Genomic DNA, 8,792 nt, shown 5'->3' with positions numbered 1-8,792 from the left:
AAAAAGTTGTCAAAATATTAATTAATTTTTTTCATTTCTCATCAAAACTTTCTTTATATGGATTATTAACCAGTGCCGATACTCGTTAGCATTTTCCATATTTTAATACATAAAGAAAAGGGGAAGGCATTAAATGAATTCTATTGATTTATTATTATTATTATTATTTTACCAAAGTAAAACGTCGCAAACATTTTTTTTTTCCCCTCCAAACGGTCTTCTTCTTCCTTACCCTTCACTCTCTCCGTCATCCCCAAAGCCTCCAAAAATACAAAGAGCACTTGAAGCTGAGGAAGATAGCCTTCTCACGGGTTCATTTCAACTCAAAAACAACATCAATTCTTCAACCTCAATCCTGCAAGGTAAGAAAATTCCCTTCATCTTTCTCTCTGAATCAAGAGCACCAAAGTAATGGCTTTGGCAATGGGCAGTGTTGGCTCTAGCCCCTACTGGCTACAAGTCCAAACCCGTAACCCAAAACCACCACCATCAAACACCCACCAACAACACAAAAAACCATCCAAATTTCCTGCTAAAAAAAACCGCCACCGTTTTGACAAAAAGATGCATGCCCAGAATCTTTACCGGTCCACACCAAAAACCCACATGCAATTTACAAAGATTCGCAAAGCAAAACAAGCTGAAACAAGCACTTACCATATTGGACTACTTGGACCAACAAGGCATACCTGTTAACCCCACCACTTTTACTTCTCTTATTACTGCATGTGTTCGAACCAAATCCTTAACCGAAGGGAAACAAGTCCACACACATATAAAGATTAATGGGCTTGAAAACAATGAGTTTTTACGTAGAAAACTTGTGAACATGTACACAGCTTGTGGCTCAGTCGACACACCAACTGTTTGGTGAATGTTCTAGTAAGAATGTGTATTCGTGGAATGCCTTGCTTAGAGGCCGTGTGATATCTAGTAGGTGGCGATATCATGATGTGCTTTCGACTTATACTGAAATGCAGGAATTAGGGGTCGGTTTGAATGTTTATTCTTTCTCTAATGTCATCAAGAGTTTTGCCAGTGCATCTGCACTTTGGCAACGTTTAAAGATTCATGCCCTTTTTATAAAGAATGGTGTTGTTGATAGTTTGATTCTTGGGACGAGTTTGATTGATATGTACTTTAAATGTGGAAAGATTAAGCTTGTGCATTGTATTGTTGAAGAGATTGGTGAGAGGGATGTTGTGGTGTGGGGAGCGATGATTGCGGGTTTTGCACACAATAGGTTGCAAAGGTAAGCTTTGGAGTATGTGAGGAGAATGGTAGAGGAAGGGATAAGGTCAAACTCGGTTATACTGACTGTAATACTTCCAGGTATTGGAGAAGTTTGGGCACATAAATTAGGCCGAGAAGTTCATGCTTACATGTTGAAGACGAAAAGTTATTTGAGGCAAATTTTCATTCAGTCTGCCTTGATTGACAAATATTGTAAGTGTGGGGACATGGGATCGGGGAGGCGGGTGTTTTATTCATCAATGGAGAGGAACACTATTTGTTGGACTGCTTTGATGTCAGGTTATACCTAAAATGGGAAACTGGAGCAGGCTTTGAGATCAATAATTTAGATGCAGCAGGAAGGGTTTAAGCCTAATATTGTCACAATTGCCACTGTTCTTCCAGTTTGTGCAGATTTGAGGGCTCTGACTCAAGGGAAGGAGGTTCATGCTTATGCTTTGAAGAATTGGTTCCTACCTAATGTATCTATTGTTTCCTCTTTGATGATACTGTACTCAAAGTGTGGCCTGTTGGAGTATTCTTTAAAAATGTTTGATGGTATGGAACAGAGGAATGTGATCTTGGGGACAGTGATGATTGATTCATAAGTAGAACACGGGCATCTAAATACAGCACTTGGTGTATTTAGGTCAATGCAGTTGTCAAAGCACATGCCAGATTCAGTTACAATAGCAAGGATATTGAGCGTTTGTGGTGAACTAAAAAGTTTGATGCTTGGGAAGGAGGTTCATGGACAAGTCTTGAAGAAGAATTTTGAGTGTATCCGTTTTGTCTCTGCTGAAGTTGTGAAATTGTATGGGACTGGTGGAGCAATTGATCATGCTAAGTCAGTTTTTGATGCAATCCCCATTAAGGGATCAATGACATGGACTGCAATTATAGAGGCATATGGATATAGCAATCGGTGTCAAGATGCAATTGCTCTTTTTGATCAAATGAGATCTGGTGGTTTTATCCAAACCATTTCACTTTCAAAGTAGTCCTATCTATTTGCGATCAAGCTGGATTAGTGGATGATGCTTGCCGGATATTTAATTTAATGCATCATAGATATAAAATAAAGGCATCCGAAGAACTTTACACTATCATCATTGGACTTCTCACCCGTTTTGGTCGCGTTGAGGAAGCTCAAAGATCTATACAGATAAGTTCATTGTGCACTCATATTTGCTGCATTGAACCTATTTTCATAAATAGTTATTTTTAAAATTTTGGCTCATGTTAAGTTAATGCTAAATGTCTTTTTTTATACAGTCTAGTTTTTTCTGGTGATCTTACTTCCTTTAGTAAGCCGAATTGATGTTTTTAAATGTTCCCTGCAATGAAATTAAGTTTTGGAGTTGCATTTAAACGTTATTTATTATATTCCAACCATTCTTCATAGTTTGTTGGTTAAGGAAACTAGTTTTCCAATTCAAATATAGCCTAAATATCTAAACTTGCATGGATATGCGTCGAATGGCCCTAATCTGTTAGTATTAGTGTATTACCTAAACCAGCCCTAAAGTTCTAAAATCCTTAATCGTTAGATGCTGGACCTAGTAAGATCCTTAATCAGATTCATTTCTGATGCACCTTGTTCTACGTCTTTCTTACTATCCCCATTTATTATATAAGTAGTTTTGTTGTAATTTGCTAAAAATTAAATATTTTTATAGCAGGACTTTGATGCTTGCTAGTGAGATCACTGTTTTTAAAACCTGAATAGATTGAGCGGTTAGTCTACTGATCCAAAAAAAAAAAACTAATTTACTGATCGAAGAAAAGGATTGTTTTGTTCGTCCTTTCAATGTCAATTAGTCTAAGTTATGCATTTTTCATACGTTTTGATTACCTTCAGTCAAAACCTAGGATGGATTTTTTGTCCATCCTTCAAAAGTCCGATTCTTGTCTTGTTTGCACTTGTTGCTTTTTGACTGTCACTAGGATGTTCGAACTTTATTCATTTCTTGGAAAATAAGAATATTTACAAGTAATAATTCAATTATTAATAATTTAATTTTTATGTTTTTTATGTCACACAATCAAATGATTTTGTTCTGAAACAACGGTAATTAGTTTGGTGCCTTTGGTTTCTTTGTGCTTTCATCCCTCCAATTAGATAGAGGTCTATTATTTTTCTTATACTATTAAATACCAATAATGTAGGTGCTGGATTTTCAAAATCTGCATGAGGAAAGGTTCAAACCTATTGTTGAGGGACCTGATGTTGTGTCCTCCCGTGAACATGTTTCATATAGAGTAGTCTTACATTCTATTTTTTTTTTTTTTTTATTCTTTATGTACCTTATACATGGTTCTAGTAGGTGAGGTCATGTATCTGTGGTTTACTCCCCAGGGTTGGTTCAAAGTGCCTTGCCTTGGTGAGATCCCAGGTCATTAAAAAAAAAAAAAAAAATTACTTTGAGTTTTTCTCAATTTAGGGCACAAGAAGTATGTTTCCATTTGGAGTTGCTTGGTGATGGGAGATGTGCAATAAGATTAAAGGAGATTGTTCAGAAGAGATCATGTTGATTAATGAGTCAACTTGCAAGGAAAAGCTAAATTTCCTGCAAGTCATTGTTATACTTATACAAGCTGATAGTTCTTTTCATGTATTTGAGCTTGGCTGTTTGTTGCTATTCTAATTTTGTTATCTTTCCTTACATTATATTTTGCACTAGTGTTGTTAATTTGAAATTATTTTTGAAAGATTTATCCCAAACATCAGCTGATGCAAAGTCATTTCCAGTGTTGATAAGTTTTGCCTTTTATCCAATTGAATTAGATTTTTTAAGTGTCTCCACTCAATTGGGGACTGGGTTGCTTATCAACCACCTCTCCCAGAACCCTCAGAAGTGGGGAGCTTTGTGCACTGTGTAACCTTTTAAATGTTCCACTCAATTAAACTAAATTTATTAGTTGTGTGTTAAATGTTGTGGAATAATGACCTGTATGTTATGCTCTAAAAATGTATCAGTGTTTGTGTTATAGTTTTTAATTGATTTATTTTTATTTCTTATGTGTGTTACTATTATATATATTTGATGAGTTAGTATTGTGAATATATGTTTCATATTCTTTCTGGTGTTGTGTTTGTTTGCAAGAGACAAAGTTGGAATGGGTTACAAGAGGAATTGTTAGAAGCATATGGAGTTGTCCTGACATAGATTGGTTATATTTGGGTTATGAGGGTGCTTCTAGTGGAATTCTGCTCATGTGGGACAGAAGGGTGGTTGAAAAGATATAGGAAGCAGTGGAGTTTTTTTCGATTTCGTGTAGGTTCAAAAACATCAGTGACCAATTTGAGTGGGCTTTCACAGGTATCTATGGTCCAAATTTGAACAAGAAACGTCAATTTATGTGGGAGGAATTGGCAGGTTTGAACAGTTGGTGGAATTTGCCATGGTGTTTTGGAGGAGACTTTAATGTCATCCGCTTTCCTTTGGAGAGGTTAGGGGCAGGAAGATTTACTCGCTGCATGTATGATTTTTTGGATTTTATATCTCTTCGTGGGCTTATGGACAATCCTCTGGAGGGAGGCCTTTACACATGGTCTAACTCCACCTCAACCTCTAGAATAGATCGGTTTCTCCTCTCTCCAATTTTGGTAGATTACCTCTCTCATTTCTCCCAAAAAAGGCTTCCTAGAGTGTTATCCGATCACTTCCCAATTCTTTTGGAGAGTGGGAATCATCACAGAGGGCGTATTCCTTTTCGTTTTGAGAATATGTGGTTGAAGGCGGAGGGGTTTCTAGATAAGGTGAAGTCTTGGTGGGAAAATTACCATTTTCAAGGGACTCCTAGATTCATTCTTGCCAAGAAGTTGACTGCTCTAAAAGCGGACCTAAAGAAGTGGAACGAAACAGATTTTGGCAATATCACAGTCAAGAAACAGCAATTATGGAGCAAGTTGAATGCTCTAGATGTAAAAGAGGACAATCAACCTCTAACTAAGGAGGAGAAATTGGAAAAAGCAACCTTTCGCGCCGATCTTGAGAAGGCAGCCTTGTTAGAGGAGATTAGCTAGAGGCTAAAGTCCAGAGTGTTGTTTTTAAAGGAGGGCGACTCCAATATGAGGTTTTTTCATAGGATGACTAATTCTAATAGAAGAAATAATTGTATTGAAAACCTTATGATTGATGGGGCTTTGTCTTCCAACCAGGATAGGATTTCTAACCATATTGTTCAATTCTATATAAACCTATACTCTGAGTAGCAAGAGCAGCATCCTTTCTAGGATGTATTGGATTTTCCAAGGATTTTAGGGGATAATGTGGATTGGTTAAAGAGACCTTTTGAGGAAACTAAGATTTTTGAAGTCATCAAGGAGTTTAATGGGGACAAATCTCCTAGGCCTGACGGTTTTTCGATGGCTTTCTTTCAAGCTTGCTGGGAGATTCTCAAATCAGACATCATGGCTGTGTTTCACCATTTCCATGTTACAGGTCAGTTTGAAAAAAGCTTGAATGCAACCTTCATTGTTCTCATTCCAAAAAAAGCTGCAGTAGTGGAGGTAAACGACTTTCGACCTATCAGCCTTGTTGGGGGGGTTTATAAAATTCATGCTAAAATTTTGGCTACTCGTCTTCGCATGGTTTTAGGAGAGATCATCTCAGCTCCCCAGAACGCCTTTATTCTAAATAGGCAGATTCTTAATTCTGTTCTTATTGCTAATGAATGTCTTGATAGTAGATTGAAGTCTGGTTAGCCAGGGTTGTTATGTAAATTGGATATTGAAAAAGCCTTTGATCACGTGAACTAGGGATTTCTTTCTAACTTGCTTGAGCGTTGTGGTTTTTCTAATAAGTGGAGACGATGAATTTCTTTTTGTTTATCAACAGTTCGTTTTTCTATCCTTATTAATGATACGCCCCATGGGTTTTTTGGAAGTTCTAGGGGGTTGCAGCAAGGTGATCCTTTGTCCCCCTTGTTATTTGTATTGGTTATGGAAGCTGCCGGTAGAATGTTGAATAAGGCTGTCCATGAAGGTCGTTTGTCAGGTTTTAGTGTAGGTGCCTTTGCTGGAAGATCTTTGATGGTTTCCCATCTCCTTTTCGCTGATGATACTCTGATTTTTTGTGATGCTAATATTGATCAAATTCTGATTCTTCATGTGGTGCTCATTTGGTTTGAGGCTATGTCTGGTCTAAAGGTAAATTTGGGTAAGTCTGAACTAGTGGCTGTGGGGGTAGTTCATAACATGGATCTTTTGGTGGCTGTCTAAGGCTGCAAGCAAGGGTCTCTCCCAATGAAATATTTGGGTCTTCCTTTGGGGGCAAAATTTAAGGACAAGTCTATTTGGAATCCAATTCTAGAGAAGATGGAAAGAAAATTAGCAAGTTGGAAAAAATTATATTTATCCAAGGGAGGTAGAGTCACTTTAATTAAAAGCACTCTCTCTAATCTTCGTAATTATTTTCTTTCTTTATTCCCTATTCCTACTTCTGTGGCCAACTGAATTGCTAGACTTCAACGGGACTTTCTGTGGGGTGGCCTAGGAGATGAGCCCAAATTTCATTTGGTTAATTGGTCTACAGTGTGTACTCCGCTTTCTTCAGGTGGGTTAGGGATTAGGAACCTGAGAACCTTCAATGTGGCTTTATTAGGGAAGTGGTTATGGAGATTTGGGCAAGAAAGGGATGCTCTATGGCGTCAAGTGATAGAGGTGAAGTATGGTTGTGATTGGGGTGGTTGGTGTTCTAGCTCTTTCTCTGGTCCTTATGGAGTTAGTTTGTGGAAAAATATTAGAAGGGGGTGGTACTCTTTATCTCGGTTTATTCTATATGAAATTGAAAATGGATCAAAAGTGCAGTTTTGGCTAGATCGTTGGTGTGGATCTTCTCCTCTCGCAAACCACTATCTTGATTTATATAGGATTTGTTGTAGTAAAGAGGCAAGTGTGGCGGATCTAATGAGGTTCACCAATGGAGTCCTTCATTGGGATTTTCAATTTTGTAGGGAGGTGCATAATCGTGAATTGGAAGCTTTCAAAAGCTTCATCAATTCCATTTATTGCACTCCTATAAGGGGGAACGGGGAGGATAAGAGATGTTGGCTGCCTTGTAAAAGTAAGGGGTTCACGGTTAGTGCTTACTACTATCTTCTAGTTGGCCATAGTGAGCAGTTTTTCCCTTGAAAAAGCATTTGGAAGCAGAAGATTCCCTCTAGAGTGGCTTTCTTTGTATGGACCGCAACCTTGGGGAAATGTCTGACAATTGACAACTTAAGGAAAAGAAAAGTTTGCATTTTGGATTGGTGTTATATGTGCAAGTGTAATAGTGAAACTATTGACCATCTTTTCCTTCATTGCCCGGTTGCTTTGGAGTTGTGGGATATGGTTTTGGGTTATTTGGAGTTTGCTGGGTTATGCCATTCTCTGTTGTTGGGCTTTTGGCTTGTTGGCAAGGTTGTTTTGGTCGCCATCGTAATGGAGATATGTGGATGGTTGTTCCTCATTGTTTGATGTGATGTATTTGGAAGCAGAAAATAGTAGATGTTTTGAAGACAAGGAGCGTTCCATGCCTGATCTCAAGCTTCTTTTTTCTAGAACCTTACTTGATTGGTTCTCTGTGTGGAGAAACCATCATTTTTCTTCTATTTTGGATTTACTTGATTTTTGTAATGTTCGTTTTTGATTTGTTCACCCCTGTATACTCCCTGTGTACTTGGGTGTCTCTCTCTTTTTGATATCAATGAATCTTTATTACTTATCAAAAAAAATGTAAACAGATTAAGGATCTTTGCAGGCTTTTCTGATAACCAAGCAGTCAGCAACTTTCTAAATTTCATTTACAATGAATAACTATAATTTATCCGTAACATATGAGCTCATACTTTCATAAAATTGTTGGCTTTATATTATTTTTGTTTTTCTGGTTGCACCAACAATGTTTCTAGAACTGTCAATGATTCCATATTTATCACAGGCTTCCTATGTTGGATTACATGGCCTACTATTCTCATTGTACAAATACAAGGATCTAATGCTGGCAGTATTTTCCCACACTGCATCCCCTTAAAACTGGTATACTCAGCCAGAGGACTAGGACAATGGGAAGTTACATGGACAAGTAGTTGTTACAATCATCTGTCTGGCTGCCAAGGAAGCTTTGAAGGCAAAAAAAAAAAGAGGATTTATAAAGGTTATTACTCTTCTAGCTAATGTTGAAGCAGTGGCCTTATGCTAGATTACAAGGCTTCCTAGATGGCAAATTCAAGTTGCCATGGAGGATGTATGAAACATAGGCTGTCAAATGGAAGGAATATGGTTTAGAATGGCTGACAAGAGTGTTTTGGAAAGCTAATGATGATTTAGCTGCAGCTGCTAAGGACTTTTTTTTTCTAGTTGCCATTGTTATTTTTACAACCACCTTTTTTTTTTTTTTTTTTTTTTTTTTTTTTTTTTTGGTTCTTGTTAACTGTTGTTGTATCCAAGCTTCTATACCCTGCAGGTAGATTGGTTTTGATTAAATCTACGGCTACCCCAATTCCAGAATATTTTATGCAGTCTGCCAGCATCCCAACCAATATCTGCAACTCTATTGATAAGATCATTA

At 37.5% G+C, this 8,792-nt stretch overlaps 1 pseudogene; it reads left to right on the top strand.

Annotated features, from left to right (window-relative positions):
• The first annotated feature begins 554 nt into the window (after positions 1 to 554).
• Positions 555 to 8,562, top strand: LOC115975841 (annotated as a pseudogene).
• Positions 8,563 to 8,792: the final 230 nt, after the last annotated feature.

This window comes from Quercus lobata, chromosome 2 (assembly GCF_001633185.2).
Source record: "Quercus lobata isolate SW786 chromosome 2, ValleyOak3.0 Primary Assembly, whole genome shotgun sequence".
Classification (NCBI taxonomy): domain Eukaryota; kingdom Viridiplantae; phylum Streptophyta; class Magnoliopsida; order Fagales; family Fagaceae; genus Quercus; species Quercus lobata.
Note: the sequence above shows the minus strand (reverse complement) of the source record. Positions and strands in the feature narration are given on the sequence as shown.